The sequence below is a fragment of the Canis lupus genome, chromosome 18 (genome assembly GCF_048164855.1).
Source record: "Canis lupus baileyi chromosome 18, mCanLup2.hap1, whole genome shotgun sequence".
In the NCBI taxonomy this organism is placed as follows: Eukaryota; Metazoa; Chordata; class Mammalia; order Carnivora; family Canidae; genus Canis; species Canis lupus.
This window is the reverse complement of record NC_132855.1, coordinates 13,971,823-13,991,181: the sequence shown is the minus strand read 5'-3', so window position 1 is coordinate 13,991,181 and position 19,359 is coordinate 13,971,823. Positions and strand designations below refer to the sequence as shown.

At 44.4% G+C, this 19,359-nt stretch overlaps 1 long non-coding RNA gene across 1 annotated transcript in view; it reads left to right on the top strand.

The window, feature by feature from the left end:
• Positions 1–18,238, top strand: part of LOC140608690 (uncharacterized) — a 123,261-nt gene extending 105,023 nt beyond the window's left edge. The window contains exon 3 of the long non-coding RNA XR_012010663.1: positions 18,112–18,238. This is a non-coding gene — a long non-coding RNA (uncharacterized lncRNA). The remainder of the gene's footprint in view (positions 1–18,111) is intronic.
• The last annotated feature ends 1,121 nt before the right edge of the window (positions 18,239–19,359 follow it).

The following is a 19,359-nucleotide window of genomic DNA, read 5'->3' as shown; positions in this document are numbered from 1 at the left end:
CAGAGTGGCAGAGCCAGGCAGTCCTGGGTTTAAATCTCGGTCCCAGCACTTATCATCTCCCTGACCTGGGCAAGAGACTGACTAATCTTTGCAAGACTCCGTCTCTTCATCAGTAAAGTGTGGATACGAATCATAGTAATGCTCATCCTGCTCTGTTGCTGTGAAGACCATGCCTGGCACATAGTAGCTGGTTAATTATTGTCAGTCTCCTTTTCTTTAAAACAGGATTCCAGCGAACTTTCAACTACATTGAAATCATTGCAATAGATCTGGGAACTAAGGAGGCCCTAGGAGTCTGAGATAGTGTCTGTTGTCCACCTGAATCTCCATTAGATGCTTAATTGCATGGATGCAGGGGTTTTGTACATTTCCTTTTTTAAAAAAAAATATATGATTTTTCAACTATAGAAGAGTCCCCCTATACTTTTGACTTACTGTTGAGATTTAAAAAAAAATAAGGCTAAAATGATTCAGGAAGAGAAAATGCTAAGATTCAGACAAACACATAAATAATGCCCACAGTTCAAAACTCAGTATTTCTTTTCCTCATATTCTCTAGGTTTATCTGTTAGTTTCTCCAAACTGCCTTTTTTTTTCACTAGACAACACTCTGCAAATTTTGTCTAACTTGGGTGATTTGCTGACCCTCACTGACTAGGGTGTCCCTTCCCCCCCCCACCTATAACACCCACTTTGCATCATAACCAAATGCAGCCTCCCAATTGTCCCCCCACCTTCCACTGGGAATGATCTCTTTATCAATAATTCGACCCCTGGAAGCCCAGCGGGTGACTCTTTAGTGCCCCCAACACCAGTGCAGATGGGGGCTGCGGATCCCCAGTGTAATCCCAGCCTGAAATGTTACCAGGAGCCCCACGGCTCTTCAATTACCTCCCTTGGCCTGTCAAGACCACAGCATCTCAAATTCAGTTAGCTGGTCTTTGGGTCTCAGCCAAGGCCCAGCCTCTGCTCCTAATGACAGCCAGCTGAGGGGACACTGAGAGGGGCTAAATTCAATTTGCAGCCCTTCTAATGAGATTAGGGGAGCAGGGTTTTTTATTTTCTCCAAAGTTTGCCATGGGCAGGATGAATGATGGCCCAGGGATGAGCTGTCAACGTCAACAAAGGCTCCGAGCGGGGAGAAGGGGGTTGGGAGACAAGGATGGGAGAGAGAGAGAGGGAGAGATTTTCCAGACAGAGCCAAGGAGCCCTGAGTGAGTCGCCCAGCAGGTGACAATGTCTGGTTGGCAGAGTGTCACTCTGCAGACAGGATGCAAAGTCAAGAATCAATCTGGAGGAAAGGCAAATGTCAACTGTAAACAATATTCCCAAGTAGAATCCTTTTTTTTTTCTTGCTTCTGTATTCTTTCCTACCTTTTTTGACTTTCTAAAATCATTAAGCAAATGGTATTTTTTAAAAAAATTAGTCAATTAAGAGGTATCATCTCAGATAAAGAAGCAAGGGCCCACTGGTCTTACTGTGTGGAAAAGCTCAGCCCAGCACTGCTCTTGGACTGAAAGGACCTGTGAGCCTTCTGGCCACAGAGTAACTACTGAGCAAGTATCAGGAGCCAGCTAGGATCTTGGATGCCCACAAATCAGGCAGGACATTCTTCTGGGTCAAAGAGAGAAAGATAGAGGGAATGCTCTTGAGGGAGTCTGAAGAGGAAGAGATCCCTGTGGTTGGAAGAGACCAAGGAAGCTTGGTTTTGAGGAGACAGACTTGAGCTGTAGCATGAAGGAAGAGACGAACTAACAAGGCTGAGAGCAGAGACTAAGTTGACCCTTGTAGCTAAAGGTCCCCATGCTTCTACTTGCAGACCTAGCTATGCCCTGTTCCCAGCTCACTCCTGGTGGGAACTGTAGTAGTCCTGCCATGTCAGGCCGGATTTCACTAGAGAGTGAACACTGATTTGTTTGCACCTTCTTAGAGTTTTCCAGAGATGCTCCATACATGTGGCAGAGCTCCTGCCCAGCTTCCTGTCCCGCACTGGAACCCTCCATTGATGCCGCAATTCTGCACTAGACCCTGGCCGTGGCCCTGAAACATTGAGTTGCTTGGCTTTGCCAGTTCTTCTCCAGGTGGCGGGAGTTGGGCATCACATACCTGTCTCTTGTCCCCTAGCCACTGCCTGAAGTCCTGTTCCTAGTAGGCCAATCACCAAGGACCATAATGGCCCTTTCTGTACTCCTCTTGAATATGGAAACCCATCCAGACTCAGACCTTTCCTCAGCTTCAAAACAGGTCAACGTGAGTTAAAATGCCTTATGGGCACTCATTATATATTCATTAGCTGAACTGGAATCATGGGGAAGGTGAAAGTTGATTGGGCCTGAGTGTGGAAGCGTCAGACAAGTGGCTGCAAACAGGAAGGCATTCTCCATAACCAGGAAAGCTCAGAGCCAGAATCATGTTGTTTGTGTTCAGAGAATGACAGTTTTTCTCCCATGATGCACTCCTCGTGGCCACGTATTGACCCCTATTACCCACCAGGCCCACAGCCAGCTCTTTAGGGGCTCTCACCACTGGGGAGCCCCAGGGATGGGCTCCTCAGTTGTCCCACTCACAGGAAGGTGCTGATATTGTCCACAGAGCAGGATGGCTATCCCACTGGTGCACAGTCTGACCCTGGCCATCAGCCAGATGAACCCAAGGAATCCTACAAATTCCAGAACCCAGGGGTGTGTTGTAGCCAGAACCTCTGAGAATATCTTCCATACAAAACAAAACACAAACCCTTCAGGGCCTGTGAAGGATTATATTGGATTGTTGGGCCTGGCTAATCCGGGTGATTAATCCAACCCACCACCTCATAAACCCAATGCTGGTAAGAAAGACAACTTTAGATGCTGGGGTCATGAGCCCGGAAGAGCTCAGTTCTACAGTTGGATACTTTGTTAATGTGGTTCCTTTTATGCTGCGACTCATTTCTATACTGTTTTTCCTTTTTCACTTTTTTTTTTAAATTAAAATTCCTTGTGAAAAGACCATTCTGTCCTAGAGGGGTTTTGTGCCATGAAGTGGTACAGGCATCAGAAATTTAAGGCAAAGGGCTCTCGAGCTCTTCTCCACTCTACCTTGGAGTACAGCCTGCTCGGGTCTTAATAAAGGAGGTTTGTTCTAGAAGATGCTGTCTGGGAGCACTGCATGGGTTCATGAGGCAGCACCTGTGACATTTTGATAAACCTCTAGCCTATGCCCTTTTCCCCAGCTCAGGCTATGATCCAGATGGAGAAATCATCTGGAGGAAGGAAAAGACAAGGATGGCAAGGATAAACAATGGCCAGCTCTCCAGACATGATGCTTATTAATGAAAAAGAGTTCCCAAAGGCCAAGGCTCCCTTGGGAGCCCAAACTCTCTGTTGTAAAGTACATTTTTCTTTTAATCACAAAAGGTCTCCATGCCTGTTCCTTATGTGAGCCTTACAAGTCTGTGAAGAAGCTGTGCTGATCCCCATTTTAGAGATAAGGAAATGGAGGCACCATGAACTTCAGTGAGTCACCCGGGCTCATGCAAGGGGAGCCAAGGATGCATGAGAGGCTGCCTGTTGCCAGCTACGTTGTCGGGCCCACCCTGCCACACTTCATCTTAATATACAACCTATGTTGTTGTACAATGGACTGTCCCCGTCCACATCTCCATTGATTTTATTCCTGTGGAGAGCTCCAGACTCTTCTACCCATATTCTGATGGTAGAACTGATGCCTCATCAGGAGAGAAGCCTCAGGGGACAGCTCCCTTGTGCCAACTTTGTGTTGACAGGGAAAGCACCTCATTGTGATCTCGGAGCCACTGAGGACGTGGGCTGCGGGGCCCAGAGCCCTGAGCTGGGCCCCATAGCCCTGCTGTCGCCAGCTCCCCTGGTGATCTCCGGCAAGGAACTTCCTCTCCCTACTCTCCGTGCCCTCTGGGCTCCTCGCCAGGTCTAACGTTCCCAGATTCGAATTCTCTAGCTGTCCAAATCTCTGAAATGGTCACTCCAATCCATTTCTTACTGCCTACAAATTAAATTTTGCTTCCTTCTTCTCTTCCTTCCTAGTCCCTTCTATTTGCTGCACAGAGTCCAGTTACCTCTGGTGTGACCACGAGCATTTCCAATGCAAAAACTCACCCCAGTGTCTGCTGGGCTTGCTAAAAACTCCCCTCAGGCCTGCCCCTCCCAGGGCAATGCCAGACCAGGGGGATGGAGCCCTGGGTCTCTTCACTTTGCGCCACATTATCACAGAAAGGTGGATTAGAAGTTATCTCCGCTCTGCTTTCTCTCAGAGCTCCTTGGCAACACAGCCACCTCGATATAAATACACACCAGAAACGTGCGCAGGCTCATACTCGGAGTCAAGGCCTTGGGAGCCCGGGGCAGATAGCGCCAGGGCGCAAGGACGTCAGGAGATCCCCAGGACACGATGGAGTGCCAGCCTCACCACTTCAAGGTCAAATATGGCACCCATCAAACAGAACGCCTGTGATCCCTGATAATTCTCTGGCACCCCATCCGAAATGCTGGAGATCTTTCTTCTCTCTGGATAGCCAGATATTTCACAGTTGAAGCTTCTTTCACATTCTTTGCAACTACACTAAGGCCTGAATTATATTTCCCATCTTTGTTTTTCCAACACCTTTTTTCTCCCTGGGGTTGCTAATAGAGCCCTTCCAGGCCAAAGTTCCATTATTTCTGATGATGGGTTGTATCCAATTCCATTGTTTCTGATCATTGGTTGTATGAAGATTCTAAAAGGAAACAGTGAACTCTTTCAAAGAGTCAAGATTTATTTTTTTTTAATTTTTATTTATTTATGATAGTCACAGAGAGAGAGAGAGAGAGGCAGAGACACAGGCAGAGGGAGAAGCAGGCTCCATGCACCGGGAGCCTGACGTGGGATTCGATCCTGGGTCTCCAGGATCGTGCCCTAGGCCAAAGGCAGGCGTTAAACCGCTGTGCCACCCAGGGATCCCAAAGAGTCAAGATTTAAATCAAACACGACGGCGTCATGATCCTGAGTGTAAGAATGTGTAATATTTTAGGATTGAACTCAGGAAAGGAATATTAAGCCAGTCCATTCCCAGTATACTGTTAAAGTAACTAAATCTTCAGGCAACCAGTGCACACAGGTTCTCAGGGATAGCACAGGCTCAGGAGCGTGCCATGCCGGCTGCACCGGCTCTGTTCCAGGTAGGACCATACAAACTTGACTAAACTACCAGAAACCTGACTCAGTCATATGTAGCATACGCAGGAGACACACGAATCAGCCAAAAAGATGGTGAGAAAGGCCCCTTTGCTTGGAGGCACATGAATAAAATCCCCCAATATCTCTCAAATATATGATAGTCCTCTTAAGATTTAGTTATGAGGCTCTGTCAGACATTTCAAACTACAGATGGCCTGGAAAGAAAAGACAATAAAGAGATCAGAGACCTAAAATGCCAGGCCAGAGAAAAGAACCAGAAGGAGCAAGATGTGTTCATTGTAAATATTTTAAAACTGCATTCTTATCTTGGTCCAGTGCTGTGCGCTGTCTTGTCTCTGATAATTGTAAATATTTAATGCGCTATAGCTCCATCTCCTTACTGATACAGGGAAGATGAATAAATCCACACGCGCAGGCCATGTGCTTTCCTTGCTGTGTAGTGTGCTGGGGAGCCAGTGCCCCGTGAGGGGCCACGGGCCGCTGTGGATGGTTGCACAGGCTGTGCTTTGTACAAGGGCACTTGGTGGGGGGGGGGGGGTGGAAGATGAGCCCCATCCACTGTGTCTGGAGTCCTTGGGTCTGATCAGGTCTGATCAAAGGGCCCTCTTGTGCAATGCTGGGGGTGCTTTCTCTGCAGTCCACAGTTTACTAGTGTGAGGGGGATAAAGCAGAGCTGCTGGGAAAAGTGCTCATGTTTATTTTAAAAAAAATCAAGAAAGCATTTAAGTCTCAGTATGATTTTCTCTAAAATGAAAGTATAGTTATTTTCATTCTGTTTTCCTTTTTTTAATTCCCTTAACATCCTAAGTCCTGTCTTGATTCTTGATTTTCCTTACAAACTGACAAAAAGAAGATTCGAGAAGCAACTATCTACTACAAGGGGAAAGAAGGTGGGGCCATGAGGAAAGGGCCTGAGAAGAGCTCTGAGAAGGGCCTTCAGAAGCCCTGGTTCTGTGGAAACCTGTCCTGCCTGCCATCCTGTGCCTGACACCTGACTTGGGTTTGCCCCAGTAGATGATGAGGTCTCCCTTAGCCTTCTTTAGATTCCCCGGCCTTCCCATTATTCCATTCTTGTCCAGTTCTGACCTCACCTCTTGGTTTCCTCACTCCAGGGCCTATGGATAGTTCAGCTCCACCACCAGGGCTGGCATCACCTGCCTTCCCAGGTGAGGACAGAAGAGCAGGTAGGGAAAGTCCTAGAAATTCAAATTGGACTTCTTATCTGGAATAACCTTCCACAGTTACTCTGACCCCCTTGACCTTGTGAAAATGAAACCTGAGAAACATCTCTAGAGCTCTTACAGTCAGCTTGCCTCTTGGAGTTGTAACATGAAGGAGGACATCTTTAGTACCTCTGTGAAGCACACAGCCTGGGGAGGGCAGGCTGCCACCACACGTAGGAAAAGCAACCTCTGAGGCTGGAAGGTCTGAATTCCATCCCAGCTTCACAGCTTCCACATACGGGGACCCTGAGCATGGGCTCTGGAAGCCTCCCTGCCCTCAGCTCCAACGAGGGAGCAGTGGGAGTGCAAGCCTCATTGTGTTGACCTATGAATTAGGGGTTAAGCTCTCAACCCATAAAGTTGCCTAAAGCAGCCCTTGGAAGACTAAGTGGTCAGTGTGTGTTGGCTATTATTATGATTCTTATTTCTCAAGGCTTAGAGTCAGGGTGTGGGAGAGCCCTGAGAAGCTTTTATTGCTCAGAAATATTTTTTAAGATTTATTTATTTATTAGAGAGAGAGAGGAAGAGAGAGCGAGCATGTGGGTGCACATGGAGGTGAGGAGAGGAGGGCAGAGGCAGAGAGAGAGAGAGAGAGAGACTCTCAAGCAGACTCCCTGCTGAGCATGGAGCCCAACACAGGGCTCGATCTCACAACCCTGAGATCATGACCTGAGCCAAAATCAAGAGTCAGGCGCATAACCAACTGAGCCACCCAAGTGCCCCAAAAAGGCTTTTTAAATTTGAGCATTAGGATTCTCAGTTTCCCTGTTAGGGAGACCCTATGGCATCGTAGGCAAAGACACAGCACACACACACGCACACACACGAGCACCAAGCACACACAGGCATATGCACATGTGCACACACAGATTCATCCATGCTCACACACACACACACACACACACACACACACACACTTACACAACTCCAGGAACAACCTGGAGCAGAAGCTCCAAGTTTGCATGGATGGTGGCAGAGGTTACTTGGCTTAACTACCATCCACCTGATGTCTGGCCTGGCCTAGAATGCCATCTGCACCTTGTGCCATGGTACAAATTGTGGGATGTGCCAGTGTCGGGTCTTCGTGAGGCCTGCAGGACAGCCCACAGTCAGTTGCAATGCTGCAGAGACTTCTGAGAGCTCCGACCTTTCTCATCCTTTGACACCTCCCCTTCCCCCTGGAAGTTCCAGGGGATTCTCTGGGTCACTGCTAAAGGTTTCAGGCTGGAGGGTACTGGCTGCCAATGCCTACAGATGGAGGCAAGTACGGATGTCATTGCTGATGCCACGTTCTCCAGAAGGATCAGAGGAATTTAGAGTACCTTGTCTGGGTACAAGTGGGTGCCTGAAAATGAGATGCTGAATAAATGACCAAATAACAATAATAATAAATCCCAGCTCAACCACTTATTGGCTGATAGCCTTGGATAAATTGTGTACCCTTTCTTTATTTCAGCCTCCTCGTGTGTACAATGGAGGTAAACATACCTACCCAGAGGACCCTGTGAAGATGAAATATGAAACCAAACCAGAGACTCAGTATACAATGGTGTCTTTCCAGTAGTGGACAATGGGCCCAGGGCAGTGCAAGCAAGGGTGCTGTCTTCAGGATGGACACCTGGGGACTCTGCACTTTAACGGGGGGCCAGGAAGACTGGTACCTGAGAAAGAATCTTGTGATGAGGATGTTTTTGGTTAAGAAAAGCCATTTTATCCATTTCCTTCTGTGGGGAGGACGCGGTGCCATTCCCCCACCTCAGAAGGCTCAGACTGAAGGGAGGCTGCATTTCACAGCTCAGGCCTCCCAGCTGGCGAGGCATGTGTAATCTGCCCAGGGCGCCCTCTGCGAGCTGGGAATCTCCCTGAACTTTTGCTGTCTTTATCAGTTTTATGGCCTCTTTCTGCTTTGCTCATTGAGTTGGTCTTCAGGGAGAAGGGTCTAGGCCAGAGAGCAAAGAAAGCAAGAAGTAAATGTGTCTGGAGCCAGGTTCCAACACTAACTGAACATACCAGAGACAGGGAATAAAAGACAGTGAAGCCAAACAGGGTCCCTTCATGGGCTTGTCTGGTTAAAATTTCTAGGACAGTCTCTCACAGTCTGATTTTGTAGATACTCCAAGGCATTTTGAAATATTTCAATAGCAGAAAATATTGGGATATACTGGGATCTATCTATTTATCATCTATCGAATGTACCCACCTATCTATCTACCACAAATTCACTTGAATTTACTATAACAAACACCCATGCACACAATGTGAATAGGGCATATTTGGATGCAGGCTATGTCAGGAAATCATGGTAGTGAGCTGCAGGTCCCAGGAGGGTGGAAATCATTACACCAGACAATTATTTAACATCCCTCTTGGATTTGAAGGTCATAAATATTCTTCCCACAATTTCCAGCTGTGTTTCTCAAGTGGATGTGGGGAATTACTGTATAGTCACTAGTTTTTGTTTTGTTTTGTTTTTTGTTTTTTATGGATTTGAAGGTTACTAAATAGTTTTCCTACATGTCACAACACCTTTCTTCTATGAGGTAGGGCCTTCCTCTCCTCTCTACAGTTCTTTCTTTCATCTCATCCTCGGCCCTATCCACCTACCTAAAGCCCTTTCCCCATACCTAAAGATGTGTCATTCATTTATTTACCACCCATCCATCTAATATATACGTCAAGCCTTTTAGAAATTGTGTTGGGAATTAAGGGTGTACACTGAACAAGACAGACACAGTTTCTGCTTTCATGAAGCTCACAGTCCAGTGGAGAGACAGAAAATGTGCAAAACTTACATGAATCAGGATATGGTCATGAAATGGATGTTGTGACGTGTTGTCCAGATCCTCCTTCAGGACAGGAGAAATCATTCTCCAACCAGTGAGAGCTCTGCCAAAACATAGTCCTCGGCTAAACCCTTCTATGGATTTCCTTAACTAAAGAGAGCTGCCTCACCCAGGATCCTGCCCCCTTCCCAGGGCAGCCCCACATCCAATGCCATTTGACCCATTGCCTCCTCTGGACAACTCTGAAGGGCCATCCAGCTTCTGAATTCCCCAGATGTGCAAACTCACCTCAACTGCCCCTCCTCTTCCCATAGGGTAGTTGACCTATGAAGCAGCAGAAGTTGTGTTAGCAACCAAGTTTTCTTCCTCCACCAATTGTTAGAAAATAGGACACCGGAAAGCAAAATAGTTAAGAGGACTGGCAATGGCCTATCGTATTCTGGGGATGGCAGTCTCCAGAAAGAGGGATATGGTGATGATGGCAAGAACCTTGGAAGCATTCTTGGAGTTGTGACTTTTTCATGCTCTAGTGCTTCAGAGTATTATAGAACTAGATAAAAAGAATGCCTTCTCAGTAGGGCAATGATACATTGGTAAAGCCTGAGAAATACTGGAAGCTCGATTGAAAGCTGTGAACATCAATTCACCTTTCAACCAAAGAATGAAGAACAGGAACCACCCATCCCTGGTGGATAAAGCACAGAACCAAGGGCAACCCACACAGGTTATCTGTTGACAACACTCAGCTTAAACTGCCGTCGCCTTTCTGAAAATGATTAATGCTTTTGGAAAGTTTAATGGTGGCAGCTATTGGGATTTAAAATGAAATATTTAAATATTTAAAATATTTAAACATACTAGGGATGATAAAAAAATATATTCATTAAAAAAATTGAAAATGAAGGAAAAATCAAGGATGTATAAGACCAAAACTCAGAAAAGAATAAGGCAGACTTAAGATGAATCAATAAATTATGACAATAAATGGACGTAGGTCCAGTTTGTCTAATAGTTTCATTCAGAGTGGAAAAATCCATTTAGAAACAAACACAAATACATCAAGAGAAACTTCCATCAGAAGTATAGCTTATGATTATCAACGAACAGGAAGTAGTCATAATTTTATTTGTGGGCAGTCAAAATGACCAGGGGAGAAGTTCACTGAGTCTTTTCCCTCCTCTTTGGTCCACTTATTAGCTTTTTGTCCCCTCCACCACTTTCTGAAGACAGGTTTGAGGGAGAAGATCAAAGTTAAGGAACTACATTTCACATAGGACAGGATATTGTAAAAACTCAATATGTGCAGAACATATCAGGGCACATCATGTGAGGCAAGGAGGAAAAAGCCTCCAGGACAAAGGGAATAGGATAGTGTGGCCAAGAGTGTTCCATCAGGATGGAAGAAATAGTGATCAGGGGCTCTCTAGAACAGATCACAATAACTCACCTTTAAATATTTGAAAGAGACACAAGTAAAATGAATTCCAAACTTAACCTTTTTTTCCCTTTTTTTAAAAAAATAAAATACAGAGTTAGGGACCTGACTTTTCCAAATAATCTCAAAATTTTCCAAAGTTAAAAAAAAAAAAAAAACGAAACAAAACAATGGGTCATACTCTTGGACACAATGTAGTAACCTGGAAATTAAAGGCAATTATTTAAATCAAGTCTTTGACTGCTTACAAGCTCTAAACACTTCTTTTTCCTAAAATTCTTTTGTCCAAGAGCAAATAAAATAGCAACATAAATTATTTAGAATATGTCACACAGAATGTATGGAATTTGGCCCAAACTGTAATGAGAATATTCATAGTCCCAATGTCTTTTTGTTTGTCAGCAGAAAGAATGAAAATAAAATAATAATGAATTTGAATCGTAAGACTTCAAAGAAAACATTTAAAAATGAGAAAAAGGGAAAAATATTTTACAAAGAGCACATTAATTTCATTAATTTTGAAATTAATGGTTTCAAAATAATACAATTAAGAAATGAGCTCATTCTTTGAAAAGACCAACAAGCCTAGACAGATATCTAATAATGATAATTTTTTAAAAGTGACAGATACACAATATTAGATATAGGAAACATAGATTTTCTAATTTTAAGCATAGACTTCATCATAATACTATACAACTGATTAACCATTTGGAGAGCACAAAGTTACATTCTTAGCATACCAAACCCCAAATTAATTCCAGATGGTCAAAGTGCAAAAATAAAGTATATGTAAATATCTATACTTATTTACACTAGAGAGGGACTTTAATTTTTTATTTTTAAATTTATTTTATTTTATTTTGTAACATATGTTCATTTAAAAATGAGATATATTTTACAACTATTGAATTGGAAAAATTGTAATAATAATATCACCTTTTGATATAAACTTTTTGGGGTGCAGGTGGGTTCTGTATCAAAAAGTCTCAAAAATGTACACATACTTCCACTGGAATTCCACTTCTAGGAAACTATTCATTTTTTTCTTTTAGTTAGGATATTTTTTTTTTTAAATGAAAAATACGTGCTGATGCCCTCGCTTAACTTTGGTCCTGGAGTTCTTTGGTATTCACTGCTCTGAGTTGGCTATGGCATAGGCTGCTTTGTCCACATCCATTCCTTCCCTGTTCCTTGTTTGTTTGTTTGTTTGTTTGTTTTTGTATTTTGTTTTGTTTTATTGGAGTTCGATTTGCCAACAGATAGTATAACACCCAGTGCTCATCCCATCAAGTGCCCTCCTCAGTGCTTGTCACCCAGTCACCCCATCCCTCTGCCCATCTCCCCTTCCACTACCCCTTGTTCGTCTCCCAAAGTATTTTCTCATGTGCATGTTGGCCATGTCTATGTCTTCCTTTGTGAAATTTCTGTTCATGTCTTTTGCCCATTTCATGATTGGATTGTTTGTTTCTTTGCTGTTGAGTTCAATAAGTTCTTTATACCTCTTGGATACTAGCCCTTTATCTGATATGTCATTTGCAAATATCTTCTCCCATTCTGTAGGTTGTCTTTTAGTTTTGTTGACTGTTTCTTTTGCTGTGCAGATTTTTATCCTGATTAAGTCCCAAAAAATCATTTTTGCTTTGGTTTCCCTTGCCTTCATAGATGTATCCTGCAAGAAGTTGCTGTGGCCAAGTTCAAAAAGGGTGTTGCCTGTGTTCTCCTCTAGGATTTTGATGTATTCTTGTCTCACATTTAGATCTTTCATCCATTTTGAGTTTATCTTTGTGTATGGTGTAAGAGAATGGTCTAGTTCCATTCTTTTGCATGTGGATGTCCAATTCTCCCAGCACCATTTATTGAAGAGACTGTCCTTTTTCCAGTGGATAGTCTTTCCTGCTTTGTCGAATAATAGTTGACCATAGGGTTGAGGGCCCATTTCTGGGTTCTCTATTCTAGGAAACTATCCTAAGGAAATAATCTAACCAAGGTGTAACTATTTAGTTATAACAATTTTTGCTCTGTTGTTTGAAAGTCATATTCTGAATTTGGGAGCAACATTAATTCTTAGTAACAGTGGATGGTAGTTAATTACGGACCCTCTATTGATGGACTGCTATGTAACCAAGGCAAAATAATGGGGTACATTTATATTTATTAATCCTGAATGATGCCATTAATATGTTCAGCAAAAGAGCACATTGCAGCACAAAGAGTAATGTCCAATAGTGTTTTAAAATATGTATGTGCATATACATGGACATATAACACATGTATATTCTTCAGACATTTCTATTACTGGTTGGTGAGCCTGGAGATTACTTTGTTGGTTTTTAAAATTTTACACCTTATGATATGTTTTGTTGTTTTCAAAAAGAGTGAGAAAAAGAGAAAAAACTTTGGATAAAATCAATGACGTGGTTTTTAAAATTTTTTTAAAGATTGCATTTATTTATTCATGAGAGACACAGCGAGAGAGAGGCAGAGACACAGGCAGAGGGAGAAGCAGGCTCCATGCAGGGATCCCGATGTAGGACTCGATCCCGGGTCTCCAGGATCACATCCTGGGCGGAAGGTGGCGCTAAACCGCTGAGCCACCCAGGCGGCCCCAATGCCATGTTTCAAAGCACAAGCATTAGGTATGGTAGAGCTTAAATACTTCTTCTACCGGAGTCCTTTACACATTTTTTTACATCTGTCAGTTTTCTTGTTGATTTTATATCTCTAGCTCTTAGTCCCTTGGGGGCAAGGTACTTACTACCTTTGCATGCCCGGCACTTGGTCCAGTGTCTTCTACACCATGGAAGTCATTAAATGTTAGTATTTTGAGGAAGGAAGAAAGGAGAGCAGGGAGGGAGCAAAGAGGGAAGGAAAAGGGTAAGGAGGGGGGCGGGAAGTTGGGAGGGAAGAAGGAAGGCTGGGGAAGAGGGAAAGAAAAGTTGGCTGTAGGTGTCATTTCTGCACAGATGTACTTCTGAGCTCCCGTGGAGGGAACCAAGACCCCAACCAGAGCCGCCTCCTCTGCACAGTCCACACGTCTGCAGGTTGCTCTGTGTCAGGGCCCGTGGTGCTGTTGGCTCTGCGAGTCTTTCAGAGCTCAAACCAGTGGGAGCCGGTCTAGCAAAACCTTTTCCCACAGGTATGGGTGCCCCTGGCAGATGTGTGCTACCATCCCAACAGCTGGAGCACTGCAGAACCCAGTTCCTCAATCATTAGCAGACATTACCTAATTGATAAGGGTGTCCCTCTCGGCACAGCAGCCTGTTTGCAGTTCTATGCGACACACAATCAAACTCTGTTCCCTTTCCCTGTGACATCAACATTCTTGGCCGGGCCGTTGGAGGAGAACTCCTTTCCACCCAAGATAAACTGAAATCTTGGGACAGAATCATTTCCCCGAGGATCCCCATAGCCACATTCTCCCACCCACTCCCATCTTCCCGTCCCACACGGGGCTCCAATCCTAGCCGTGGCTCAGCTCTTCAGGCCTCGCTGACATTGACCTCAGTGCAGCTGTAACCCTTCAGCAGCTCCCTGTGACAGCGGGAAACAGACTGGAGGCACCAGGCTTTTGGTGTCAGTGGACGGACACACAGGGACCCCTGAGGCTGGGACCCGCCCTCCCCCTCCCTTCCTCTGTGGTGCCCCCACACAATTGTGCATCAATGTTGAAAATGTCCATCTGGTCTTTCCTGGCAGTAGGTGCTGGTGAGAGTGTATTTCCCTAAGAGCGGTTGGGGATGGCCTGTGAACCCAAGAAGCAGTGGGTCCTGGCCACCTGTGGCCAGTTCAGGCCAAAGCACGGAGAGAAGCACAAAGCAGAGCCCAAATTAGAGGAACAGCCTCTGCAATGTGGCCCCAGACAAGCCCACCTTCTGCTGCTTCTAATGCCTATTGAACGACCCTGGAGGTGCAGGGATTCCTTGGCCAGCATAGCACATCTCCTAAGTACTATGATCCCTATCTGGGTTGCAAAAACAAAACAAAAACATCTTTGCTACTAAGTTGGTCCCTGGCCCCTGAGACTAAAAGAAAGGCATAGGGTGCCTGGGTGGCTCAGTCGATTAAACGTCTACCTTTGGTTCAGGTCATAACCTCAAGGTCCTGGGCCCAAGCCTGGTTCCTTGCTTTTCCCTCTCCCCCTGCCCTTCCTCCTCTGCTCATGCTCTGTCTCTTGCTTTCTCTCTCTATCTCTCAAATAAATGAATAAAATCTTTTTTTTTTTTTTAAGCATAAAATCAGCAGGAGAGAGAAAAATAGAAGTTTAGTTTTAGGTTTTTTTTTTTTTTTTTTTTTTTTTTTTTTTTTGGTGGGATAGTAAGAGGAAGTTTAAATAAAATGAAAGGCTGATTTATCTTATCTTTGTCTTATAGCATAACGGGGAATTTGGAGCCAAATAGACCCAAAGTCAAACATTGGCTCTGCCACTTACTGGCGTCTAACTTTGGGCAAATTTATCTCTCACAGCTTTAATTTTCTCCAGTAGTTCTTATAAGGAGTCAGTAAGAAAACTTTATAAATCCCTGGAATAAGTGCAATTTTTTTTTTCACTCAGTGCATATGAAGAGGTTTTTTTGGGGTCTTTTTGGTTGTTGTTTTTTGTCTTTGTTTTTATATGAAGAGTTTTGAAGTCCAAGCCTTGGATATATGTGTCTGGATTGCCAATTTCTCCTTTTGTCAGATTGGCAATATTTTCATCCCGTAGTAAATTATGAGGTTATCAGCAGAGTTGTCCTATAATCAAAAGAGAATGCTAGTGGACCTGAAAGTCACCTCACCCAGCACAGGACCTTTTACAGATGAGACGCCTGAGGCCTAAGGAGAGAAAGTGAGGACGAAATTGATGCTAGGGCTCCTGACCCCAGGCCCAGTCCTGTGTCATCCATCCCTGGCACACCCTGCGGGTAACTCTTGGGATCAGGCTTTCACCCCAACTTCTAGAGCAGTGATACATGCTTCCTGAGGCTTCAGACAAAATGTCTTCATCTTTCCCTAGTTTCCTGTTCTCATCAAGATTGGGTCTCCACTGAGTGTTCAGCCTAAGATTTTTGCTAAAATATCATTCTGTGGAAAGTTGTGCGGGTACAAAATAAACTCCCATGCCCTTTGACTTGTCGTGGTACTACACCCTAGTGTGAAACATAAGCCCCAGCTGGCAAACGGGCTCAACAGTCATGGCACTGTGCTTGCCCAAGGAGGGCACCTGGGGAGAGCCTAGTGGAACCTGAGCACGGGTGGGAAATAGAAGTGTTGGGAGTCGCCTCCATCAGTGGCCCACAGAGGCCGAGCCAAGCTCTGATTCCACAAGTGCAGAGTGCTGGCAGGACCCTGGGCTTATCCACCTCCTTTTGGCCTTTGGTCTGCCTTGGGCCTCTATGCCTGGGAAGCTTTGGGCAATCATGCCCCTCCCTCTGGTCTCTGTCTCCCCTTCTAGGTGAAAAGGAAGGTTGCAAGGGCCTCTTCCAGCTAGAATGTCACGGGATGCCATCTATCCACACTGGCCTTCCCCACCCTCCCAGCTTTGCAGGCCTCTGCCCCCCACCACCCCAAACTATAATTGAAACAGACAGCACAGGACCCCCCCCTCCCTTGCCCATACCCTTCTAAGAAGTTGCATCTCCAGGGGGAAGGACATGGTGCAGGATTTCACTTTCATTCACCTGAGCACAGATGCCAACTTTTCCTGTCACCGGAACCCATCAGAGACCAGACTAAGTAAACTGCTATTTCCATATCTCCTTCTCTTGAAGAGAACACAGCCATAGCTCTGCAGAGAGTAAACATACACAGTCTAATCTTTCTCCTCGCCGGGACAGTTTGTTGAAATTGGTGAAATGATGCAGACCCCACCGAAATGGTTTGATAAGAGCTGTACGTCTGGCTTTGTGATTATTAAACAGAGGGAGCATAACTCAGCTGCTTCTGATAATTTTCAAAAGAGCTCTCCCTCTTACCCGAATCCTCCTTCCTACCATGGACACACATGGTTTCTACACATAGAGAGCTCCGACGTCTACCAAGGCATGCACATACATACACATTGAACTTTTCCATTCCTTGAAGAGAATGCCTGTGCCTCTAGAGAGAGAAAATCCTACCCCAATTTTATGACTGATCATTGGGTTATTGGCGACATTATGAAAGAGGAACCACAGTCTGGGTGATTCATACTGCACAAGAATTATGCTGAAAAAAGTGGCTAATGCAGTTTTGGATATGCAGAGAGTTCATTTCTTAGAGCAAGGGTCAGCAAACTACAGACCACAAGCCAAATCTGGCTCATGGCCTATTTTTGTACAGCTAAGAAATCACATTTACATTTCAAATGGTTGGAAAAGATAAGAAAGAATAATATTTTATGACACATGAAATTCAAATGTCAATGTCTATAAATAAAGTTTTATTGGCACACCTCATCCATTCATTTACATAGGGGCTATGGCTGCTTTGGGGCAGACTCGAGCCAGAAAACTGAAAAGATTCACTATCTGGACCTTTACAGAAAACGTTTGCTGATCCCCGAGCTAGAGAATTTTTAGAAATCTTTTTTTTTTTTTCAAAAAAAATTTTTATACCATTTCACAGATGGATGAGCTGGGAATCTGAGCGAGAATAAGACTTTAAAGAATGTTCTCAATGTGATTGAGGCCGAAGAGAAGCAGATTTCTCACCCCCATGAGGTAGGGTTCCTTTCTAATCCCTCTACCACGCACTGTTCTTCAGACCCTATCCCCCCACGGAAGGGCTGTTGAAATGCCCATTAAGAAAAATTGATTCTGAAGTGTGACATCATGTCCTTGAAGATACACGATATCATGACAGGGCAGGGTATAATGTCCTGTGCAAAAATAAATTGCATTGTCAAAACCCTAGTTGTTTCAGGAGGAAAATAAAATAAAATCATAATTTATGAAACTTTGTTGTTTGTGGAAGGAATGTTTAGTGTTGAGAATTCCTCTCTTTACAGGGAACTTCAAATTCTGTGTTAGATTCTCCGTGACCACTTACTTGCCTCCTTTGTTCTTTTACTGGCAACACCTCACGGGCACTGAGTTTCCCATGGCTATTTTATTTTCAGGGGGTTTTTTTTTGCCTTCACTCAGTGAAAGTTTATGGGCGGTCACTTTCAAATTCAACGTCTTATATACCAGTAAAGCAACACCAGGTTGAGAATTCCCAGAACTTCTTTTTTTTTTTTTTTTAAGTCCCTTTTTAATGAAAACACTGTAGGATTATGCAATCATCTAATTCATTTAAGTGCTTTAGGAAGTTTCAGAGAAAATAATGTGCAGCCACATCCTACATGCCGGAATATAGGTGGCCTAAAAATAGGCAGGGGGAGAAATCATTTGTCCCTTCCTGGGATGATATGTATAAATTCTATTATGGTTCATAAAATGATGCTCATTCTAGACCCAAATTATGTACGCTATTTTCATAGACAGTACCCTAATATTGACCCCAAATGTCTTTTTCCAGCTCAGAATTGGCCTAAAGAAAGTGGAAGTGAGAAACACACAGGCCGGTCAGAGGCACACAGCTGCCTTCTCTCCCAGCTGACTTTGGGCAACCACACAAGGCAAAGCCAGAGGAACCAAGAAAGGTAGGGACGCAGGGCCCCAGCAGTTGTGGGTCTCTGCGAGCTGTAGGGGATGTGCAAACAGATGGAGGTCAGTCTATCAGGCACTGAGAACAACGTCCCCAAGTGTCCCTTTCCTTGTCTCTGTCTCCTGTCCCGAGAAAATCACCTCCAGCCCCTGCCATGCAGGGCACCTCATATCTCATTTAATATACATTTCCTGTCAAACACTCACAAAGAGATTCCAAGTTAACTGCTCCTTACTGAGTGGCTAGTCCGTGCCAGGCATTGCACTAGCAACTCCCCTGGACTTTATCTTCCATAACTCTGACAACAGATCCTCAGTGGTGGTCATTGGCATAACCACAGTGTAAAGATGAGGAAACCAAGGCCCACAAAGGTTAATTACTCTGTCCCAAACTGCACAGCTATAAATTCAAGACTATCCCCGTCTGCCAACCACTCCTCCTCTTCTCTAATAAAATGAATGAGACGGAAACAGCCACTGGAATAATTTGGGGTTCACATAAGCAGAATTTCCCAAGAGCCAATGATGTTAAGCCTTAGAACATAAGGAAGGGCCTTGTGGAATCTCACCAGGCAGATTCTGAAATGGTCTATCCTGCTTTTCCATGGTGGACACCAACTTTTGAGTTGAACAACTCAGTTAGTTGTTTGAACTAACTCCAAGTTAGTATTTGAAAATTCTAAACATCCCGAGCCCATTTGACAGGTTATAGCCAGGATAAGAATTTGGGAGCTTCTTTGTCTCATTGGCCATTGTAGCCAAGCAAAAATGCCCCCCAAATATTCAGTGGACAGTTGCACTGCATCCGACTACTCTGGACCTGAAGGCCATGCAAGAGAAGTTTAAAAGAAGGCTGAATCGCGGAGTCCTGCCCAGTTCTTCCACTTCACGCTTGCTTTCTCTCCCTCTCTCTGATGTTAAGGGCTGATTTCCCTAAGGTTCTCTTTTCACCTTTTAACCATGTGTCTGTCACCTTGGCTTGTTAATGGCTTTGGGGCATTCTGTGGCGCAGTATATCACTACGCAGTTCCACAGAGACTCCTGCCATCCTTTCTCCTTGGTAAGGGGTTGCTTACAACTTGTAAATTAGCACAGTAGCCACAGTTAAGTGTCTACTGAA